We start from the raw sequence: 8,102 nt of genomic DNA on the forward strand, positions 1-8,102 counted from the left end.
ATGTCTCAGACAATAAGATACCGATGTAGCCGACTTGTCGGGCTAACCTACGAGCGGCAAAGCTAACGTTACGCTAGCTTGATTCAACGGTAGTAACACCAGTGCAGCTGACAGAAAGACAAAATGAAATGGCGGCATGTTTACTGGCCAGATTATCGAGCTAACCAGACACGACAGACTCTGCCACATCCTGAAGCACAGAGCACTCGTCAGTAAGGTCACTGCAGACGCAGGGGATGTTTTAGTCGCCATCGGGTTGTGTTGAGTTCCCCCTTGTGACGCATTTTAAGCTAAAACGTTAACGGTTTTCATTGGTCGCACAAACCCCAGTGTCTCGTGGCCTCCAAGGTTATACTTCGTATTTAAATATCACTATTGATATTGTGAGTACACAAATATCGTCCTGAAATACAGAAGTTACGACGCCGTGAGTCGCATACGCATCTGTTGATCCACAACTGCGCTCCTCCGACTCAGAGCCGAGGTGGGGGGAGAGCTGTTGACTCCCACTTTGTGGTCAACGACAAACGACCTTTTTCTTCCTTCCGTCCTCAAAAATACAGGAATGAAAAAAAGAAACCTCGACTGTCCGTCGGTGGAAGCAGGCTGAGCCATCAGCGCCGTCTTTTATCCGAGACAAAACTAATACCCTTGATTCAAAGTAGCAGCAGAGTGGTCATTAGGGTATTATATGTAGCCCGAAGCTACGGTGTCGGCTTCGCTATGCTAATGGGCACATGCCCTGGAAAAAATTAGCATGGAGCTCTCTGGGGCACAGAGATCACCTTGCTCTCCTGCTCACCGCCGTTATTCTCAATCCATGTAAAGACTCATCACCATTTTTAAACCTGTCGCACCTGCATTTACAAAAGATGGCAAGGGGGCTGCACCGACTTATCAAGTTATTTCAGCGGATTTACCTCGCCGAGCACCGAGGCGTTTGACTCTGATGGAGAAACATCTGCAGATTTGTTTGTTTTATTACAGCAGTTCCTGTTGAACGCTCGTGGAACAATGAGGGAGTAAAAACGTATTTTCTATTTGTTTCGTTCAGTGGATTTTGCCACTTTTAGACAACAAAAGAAGGTAAAATAAAGGTTTCAGCATTTCCACAATAGAATATTAGAAATGACTGTGAGGAGAACAGAACTCACAAAGTTGAGCTCGATCTGTTTTTTTTTTTTTTTTCTCTCTGCAGCTTCCACAAAATTCTATTACGTTACTTAAGAGCAAGACACAACAGTGGAAAAAAAAACAACAACCCAAATACAACAAATCAGATTAACAAAAGAGGAAAGAAAACAATACATTAAAACAGAAAAAAACATCCCAAAAAGAAAACTCAATATCACTGGTGAGGGTGACCGACACTGCACACTTGCTGCCGCAGTTGTTGTGATTTGCTCTACACACCCGCGGTAAAAACGAGCAGCAAAAGGCCGTCTAAAGACTAACTAGGAAAAAAACAAACAAACAAAATAAAAGCAACAACAGCAACAAATGTTTATTAGCACAACAAAGACACGTACATTACTTCAACTGAAAACACACCAACTTCACATCTTATTCCCTCTTTGGAATGCAGACGTCCTCAACGCTAAACCAGGTGACCTGGAGTTCACCCTTTTAGCAGCACGGCACCCTCTGGTCCATTGGGTTTGTCTCTGTGTCTTGGCTGGACTTTGGAAAACATTAAATTCCAAGTGTCGGGGGTTTCATGCGTTGTGTGTCGACTGTGTGTGTGTGTGTGTGTGTGTGTGTGAGAGAGAGAGAGAGCTGCTGTGTTTTTGTCTCAGATATGGTCTGTGAATATGAGCTGCAGAGTGAATATAGATCACTCTCCCAGAGGCTAAGTGAGGTGGCTGCTGTAATACTCCCCCAATTACACACGGATCAGCCCCTGACCAACCACCTCCTCCCGTCACCGGCCATCACCGCGTGTGTGTGCGTGTGTGTGTGTGTGTGTGTCAGTGAGAGGAGTTTGGCAGTATAAGGTGTTAATGTATGCACCCTGGGTTCGCGTACCAAAGCCAAGTGGTGGAGAGGTAAATGTAAGATGGCAGGACTGATAGAGCTCTCCACCCTAATCAGTCCATTACAGGGTGTGTGTGTTGGTGTGTTTGTGTGTTTACATGTGTGTCTGCAGCAGCAGCAGCATCTGACCTGAGTGTGTGTGAGCATGTGTGTGTTTATATCCGCGTTTGCAGTCGTGGTTGTCCTCCATGATGGAACCACAGAATTTATTCTGTGTACCTGTGTGCTGCAGATGCAAAGTTTTCCCATCAACTTTGCACTTCTACATCTGTTACCTACAAATTATTAGTAAAAGGTAGGATCTTGGTGCATGAAACACATTTTTCTGCGCACCTGCAGGTCACCGTAGAGCTGCAGAGCTGCTGCTCCAGACTCCCTGCAGGCGAGACAGGTTGACCCAAATCCAGTGAAGGAAGGACCGAAGCTCCTGATGACTTCCTCACAAAACCCCAGACAGTAAATCTAAAATAAGCCCTTCCAGAAAGCTCCCGTGGACGTGTGAATTCACGTCCTGTGACTTCCACATGTGGCCGGAGGTGATTGTTCGCGTCTTCACAAAACATCATAATGGCGGACGTTCCAGCCTCTGAAAACCGTCCCTGTGTTGATATTGTTCTCTATCTGTGTCTGACCCGGCCTTATTTCTGCTGAACTCACAGAGACCATTTTGACTTGCTGCAGTGATTATTGAGGTGACGAGACACACACACACACACACACACACACACACACACACACACTCTCCAGCAGAGCAGAAGCTGCAGATCAGTCGAGGGACTCGCCATCGCCTGCAGTGGCTAATTGCTCTCAGAGGAGAAAGAGATGCTCAGAAGAAAACTGGTCCGGATCCTCTCTTGTTTTTTTTTTCCCCCCTTTTCCTCTTTCCTCACTCTTGTCCAACTCCTCCCGCTCTGCCCATCACTTCCTACGCATCCTTCCTTCACTTAGTCTGATCGCAGAGTTAAAGAGTTGGTAATGGAGAGAGTTACCAGGAGAGAGAGAGAGAAAGAGAGGGAGAGAGAGAAGAGGGCGTTTATTAAACCTGCTGCTAATTGAGATAGCATGAAAATAATGGGGAGTGACACTTTAATGAAGACATGGCGCACGTTACCACTTCTTGCTTCCTTCCCCTCCGCCACCGAGGAGGAAGGGGAGGAGGAGATACAATGGAGAGAATAGAATAAAGAAGTGGGGAGGGAGGATGAAGATCGAAGGAGGGCAAAAGCTTCAACTGTTTTATTGCAAAACGAAAAAAAAGAGAGAAAAAGAAGAGGCAACTGATACCGACTTGCATCTCGTGCTGTAATGTGTTAACAGAGGCACATCAGAAGTTGAGGCGAGTTTCAGGCAGGGATGCTGTTCTACCAGCGTAGAACCCTGTTATGTTCTACCAGCGTAGAACCCTGTTTTGTTCTACCAGCGTAGAACCCTGTTATGTCCCATCGCTCTGCACCTCGCCATAGTTTGCCGCTGTGCTGCGTTTCTGTGTGTTTGCTGTCTTCCAACAGTAAGAGTCAGCGAGGATCCAGGTGAAGCTGGATTCTCTTCCCTCTGTTCTGTTGCGATTCCCAAATATCGAACGTGAGGTCATGGCTGACGTTCGAGACTCCACAGGGACACTGACACGTCACCGTGGTCCCGGCCTGTTAATGTCTGGGTATCTCATGATAAATGCTCCAGGTATGTAAAACTCAAATAGCCGAGCCTTTCCAACACAAAAATCCCTCATTGTGGAACAAAAAGGAAGGTTTGATGACTCGTCCTGCACTCAGGGGTTTGTGGTGATTTTGCATCCAAGGACAACACTTCTCTCCCATTTGTAGTGAGATGCTCCGCAGCTCCAAGCGACTTTTTTCCCCCCAGTCGGTTCACCTGTGAAAGAAATGGCTTTGAACAGCAGGTACATTGTTCAGAGAGAGTGATTCATTATTTTGTATTCACCTGCGCGTTAGCGGAGCGCTAACTGGAAGTAGCTTGTTGCTCTGTTACAATGGGGAGTGGCGTCTGAAAGCGTCCAGAACTCTTAGTTTCAGTCTCAGATATAATCCAGACTCCACAAACACACTAATCCCAGAGAATGGCCTCCGTGAGCCGTCCAGAAAACAAAGTTATTACACCCCCCCCACCCACAATGTGATAGTAAAAAATGAGGCTCCTTACCCAGCGAGCTGCAGCGTTTTTTGATTGAAGTGAGTGATTTTCCCCGCCTGCACACCTGCGTAGAACAGATGATAGTGCTGTTGAAGTCATTTAGGGCGACTTTACTAAGATGAATACCAGCGGCTCTTTCTCATCATGCAAATGTGGCCGCACCAGAACCGCCCTCCTGCTTCTCCAGGGAGAACTCTTTTCTCAGCATTACAGAGAAAGTGATTTAACTCTTTATCTGTGAATGTAAACTACTATTGCTATGACTGTTATTATTATTTGTCTGGGATATAACACTGTATTAATATGATACGGGGCAGCGTGTAGCTGTGGGGTGCCCTGCCACCGCTGGATTGATAGGAAGACATCACCATTATTGGACAGTCTCCACTGTCACATCGCCTCTAGCTTCCACGTCTCTACCAGCCTTTTCTTTCTCTCCCTCTCTTCCTCTAATAGCCCTTCATTTCCACTGCCCATTGCCCCTGCGGGCCACATGTAATACTCTGAGTGACCCGACCGGATGGGATTACACCGAATTTGTCACACGCATATACACACACACACACACACACACTTACACACACACACTCACAGAATAAGCAGTAGGCCACACAGGCCTCCTTCTGCTACTTAATGACACCTGTGGAGACAGAAGGAGAAACAACACACTGCAGCTGATACAGAAATAATAAAGCCAAAGCAGGCAGGCCTCCTGTAATTGTTTTATAAAGTGATTCAGTCTAGACTTGGCAATTATGGACGAATGATCCCTTCTGAACCACGGCACGGCTCCCAATGTGTTGTCAGTTTATCCAAGTAAACAGGAAATTCGGGCAGTAAAGCGCTAGCTGTGATACAAAGTCAACAGACTCCTGGGTGTTTCCATGACAACATCTTTTTTTTGTTTAAAAAAAAAAAAGAAGAAGAACAGCACAATGAACTACGGCTTTAACAAATACTACACGTTACATAAACCTGTGCTGATCTTTTTTTTTTTTTTTTCTGCCCAGAACCTCGTTAGCTGTTTCCGCTCGTTAATCTTTGTGCTCAAGCCAACCGGCTACAGGCCGTAGCCTCGTTTAGTAATAAACGTGGTATTGATATTATAGAATTCCTTCCACTTGTACACAGTGCAGTTTATGCAAGTATTACTGCAAACATGTGCAACCAGACAATTCCCTCAAAGATTCATGAATAATAGCAGCCGCTAATAAAGGCAGAGCGTAATTAGCAACATGGAGGACGGAGTCAAAAGCAGGATGTTAATCAGGAGGTTGTTTTTTTTACAGAGGCCATTAGGAAAGAGACTTGTACATACAATTTTTTTGATTTCCACTCGATGTCTGTAAAGTTTGCAGGGATCCGATATCATCACACCAGTTCTGATATCAGCGCGCACTTTAGGCAAAGTGTGATTACAACACGACAAGACAAACGGCGGCAGGCGTACGGCTGTTCCATCACCGCCGTTATCTGCTTTCATCATTGTCATAAGCACATTTCTCATGTGCCATTTGAAAACACATTACCCTCGCATGCTATCGAGGATTTGATAGCAAGAAACTCGACTTCCCCTGTTTTGATATTTATGAATAGTTGCATCGGGGGATTGGAGATTGTTCTGTCGCTGCGCGTGCATGTGTGTGTGTGTGTGTGCATGTGTGTGTGCACGCGTGTACCAGTGTGTACACAGTGAGGGATGGAACAGTGTGTGTCATAAGTAACTGACCTGGGACTCCCCCATGTTTAATCTGAGAGCAAAACAGAACTCATCTGCAGGCTGAATATTGAGTATGTTAACACACACACACACACACACACGCACACACACACACACTGATATGCCTATGCCAGTGTCAGGAGAGTGAAAGTAATGTTTGCCTCTGGAAAAGCCTTTACAAAATGAACAAGAGGCTGGGTCTTCTAATAAATTTCCCCGTGGGATATGAGCGTTGTGTTTCCCTGCCGCCGCCCCCCTCCACCCCCACCCCTACAACTACTTAATGTTCTCCGCTCTGACTCCTACATTGTTCCCACAGTTTCATCCGCTGCTGTAGCCTTCCGATAAACTGGGCGTGTACATTCCCTTGGTGTATGAGTGCGATTCTAAAGCGGCGTCTGAACTTGACATTTGCGTGCGCTAACGTCACACGGACATTGATCGTGGTCGTCTCATCTATAAATCTCAAAGAACCTCAGACTCGCCGTGTGCAGTGTTGGCGCCGCAGGAAAGTGCCGTGCTGAGTGTGTGAAGGTGTTTGGGTGGGTGCTTCTCTGCTTTGGCTGCCAAAACGCTGCTCCCTAAGGTGACGTTGGTTGGATAACTTTCGTGTCAGAAGGACTCAGCACTTTCGGACCAGAGGAATTGTTTTCACGGTTACTTCACGCTTTCTTTGCGCTGCATTAATCAACATTCCCCAGTAAAGTAAACATACCAGTTAGCTAAACAGCAGATTTTCATTGACGGTGTCTCGAAAGATAAATGTAAAATGGCCGAGTATCATCTGAACAAAATGTCTGACCAACACACAACAAAACATGGTAGCGCCACCATAAAATACAGGACAGGAGCACCGGAAAAACAACACGCTACATGACAATAAATACCTGCTTGAAGGACAAAGACCCCGTTTCTAGAGTTTAACATGAGTATCCATCAGTGCAGATCTGGTCCACTCTCGTCCGCGTCTTAGTCTGATGCTGAACAGGTAGCCTCTCGCTAACACAACGGCTGCTCGAGGCTCTGAATGTGAAGCTTGTGCCCTAACTTACGATGTACCCTCTGTTTTTGAGCTTAAACTGACTCAAGGGTTGATAAACGCCTGTGTGAAAACCGAAAAACATTTTTGACCTGTCAACATTTAAATAAGTTGTACATTGTACAATGTGGCGGTGCTGGTAACCTGTGGCCTTTCGCTGAAAGGTTCTGGTATCTTACTGTAATTGGACTCTACTTGATGCAGAGAAACATTATGACACACTGGAAAAGATCGTGGCGTGCAGACAAAGGGCAGCTGCCTCGGTTGTAGGGGAGAGTCGCCTACCGCCCAAAGTTTGCCTGCTTCAATTTTAAAGTTCCTCTGGCTGCCAGAGAAAGTTTCCCCTTTTTCTGCAAGTTTGGACTGCAGACATTAGTAACTGTTTTAGGTGTTTGTTTTGGAGAACCCATGTAGCTCCTCCCCCGGCGTAAGAACCACTCCACCACAACAGGAACCAGCCACTGATTGGTGAACGCCATTTTCAAAAAGAGCGTTTCAGGCAGCAGCTCACTCATAAACAGCAGCGTTGTGACGAGGAACTGGCCTCAACCTGCCCTCACCTGAACTTTCCCACCGGAGGTGCAAATGCTAAGTGATGGAATGAGTTCTTGGGGGGGAGCTGCTCAGTCAAAAAAAAAAAAACACCCACTGAGATAAAAGTCCTAGTTTCTCAGCGGAGACTCTGACGGACGGTCAGGACGAGAGATTGAGATGGTAGAAGATTTAATTGCGGGTCCTGCGCTAACTTTTATCCTGAGAATAAAGTCAGAGATTTAAAACCTTTGAAGCATGTGACATCATGGCCCCGCCCCTCAAACTACAGAAAAAAGTTAGCTGAGAAGTGTGTGTATGTGTGTGTGTGTGTGTGTGTGTGTGTGTGTGTTCAAGTATAAAAGCATCCCCCTCCTCCACCGCCAGGCTGCCATTCTCCCTGCGATCGTTAGGAAGGTTTAATTAAAGACTAGAGGATTATTCTCCTGGCCTGCAGTCTTTTACCTTCTCTCATCAGCATCGGTCCCACTCCTTTTACTCCCGTTCAGCGCTCGCCATGTGGTTCTTCGGGTTACGGTTATGGGAGTGTGTCAGGGAGCAGCATTTGTTGGGAGTGGTGATCAAAGCCTCCCACCTACAGCGCCACTGATCTCTTCCTTTTCTGCC

General features: G+C 46.3%; 1 long non-coding RNA gene across 2 annotated transcripts; it reads right to left on the reverse strand.

Moving 5' to 3' along the window:
* Positions 1-3,312: 3,312 nt before the first annotated feature.
* LOC147269761 (uncharacterized) lies at positions 3,313-8,102 on the reverse strand. 2 transcript variants are annotated; one of them, XR_015111589.1, is made up of 4 exons: positions 7,941-8,102; positions 4,195-4,249; positions 3,976-4,038; positions 3,313-3,906 (listed from the first exon to the last, which is right to left on the reverse strand). It is a non-coding gene; the product is annotated as an uncharacterized LOC147269761 (long non-coding RNA). The 2 variants fall into 2 exon arrangements; XR_015111588.1 differs by having other exon boundaries at positions 3,313-4,038.

Source organism: Aulostomus chinensis, chromosome 2, assembly GCF_037954235.1.
Source record: "Aulostomus chinensis isolate RoL2024-O1b breed Wild chromosome 2, RoL_Achi_v1.0, whole genome shotgun sequence".
NCBI classification, from domain to species: Eukaryota; Metazoa; Chordata; class Actinopteri; order Syngnathiformes; family Aulostomidae; genus Aulostomus; species Aulostomus chinensis.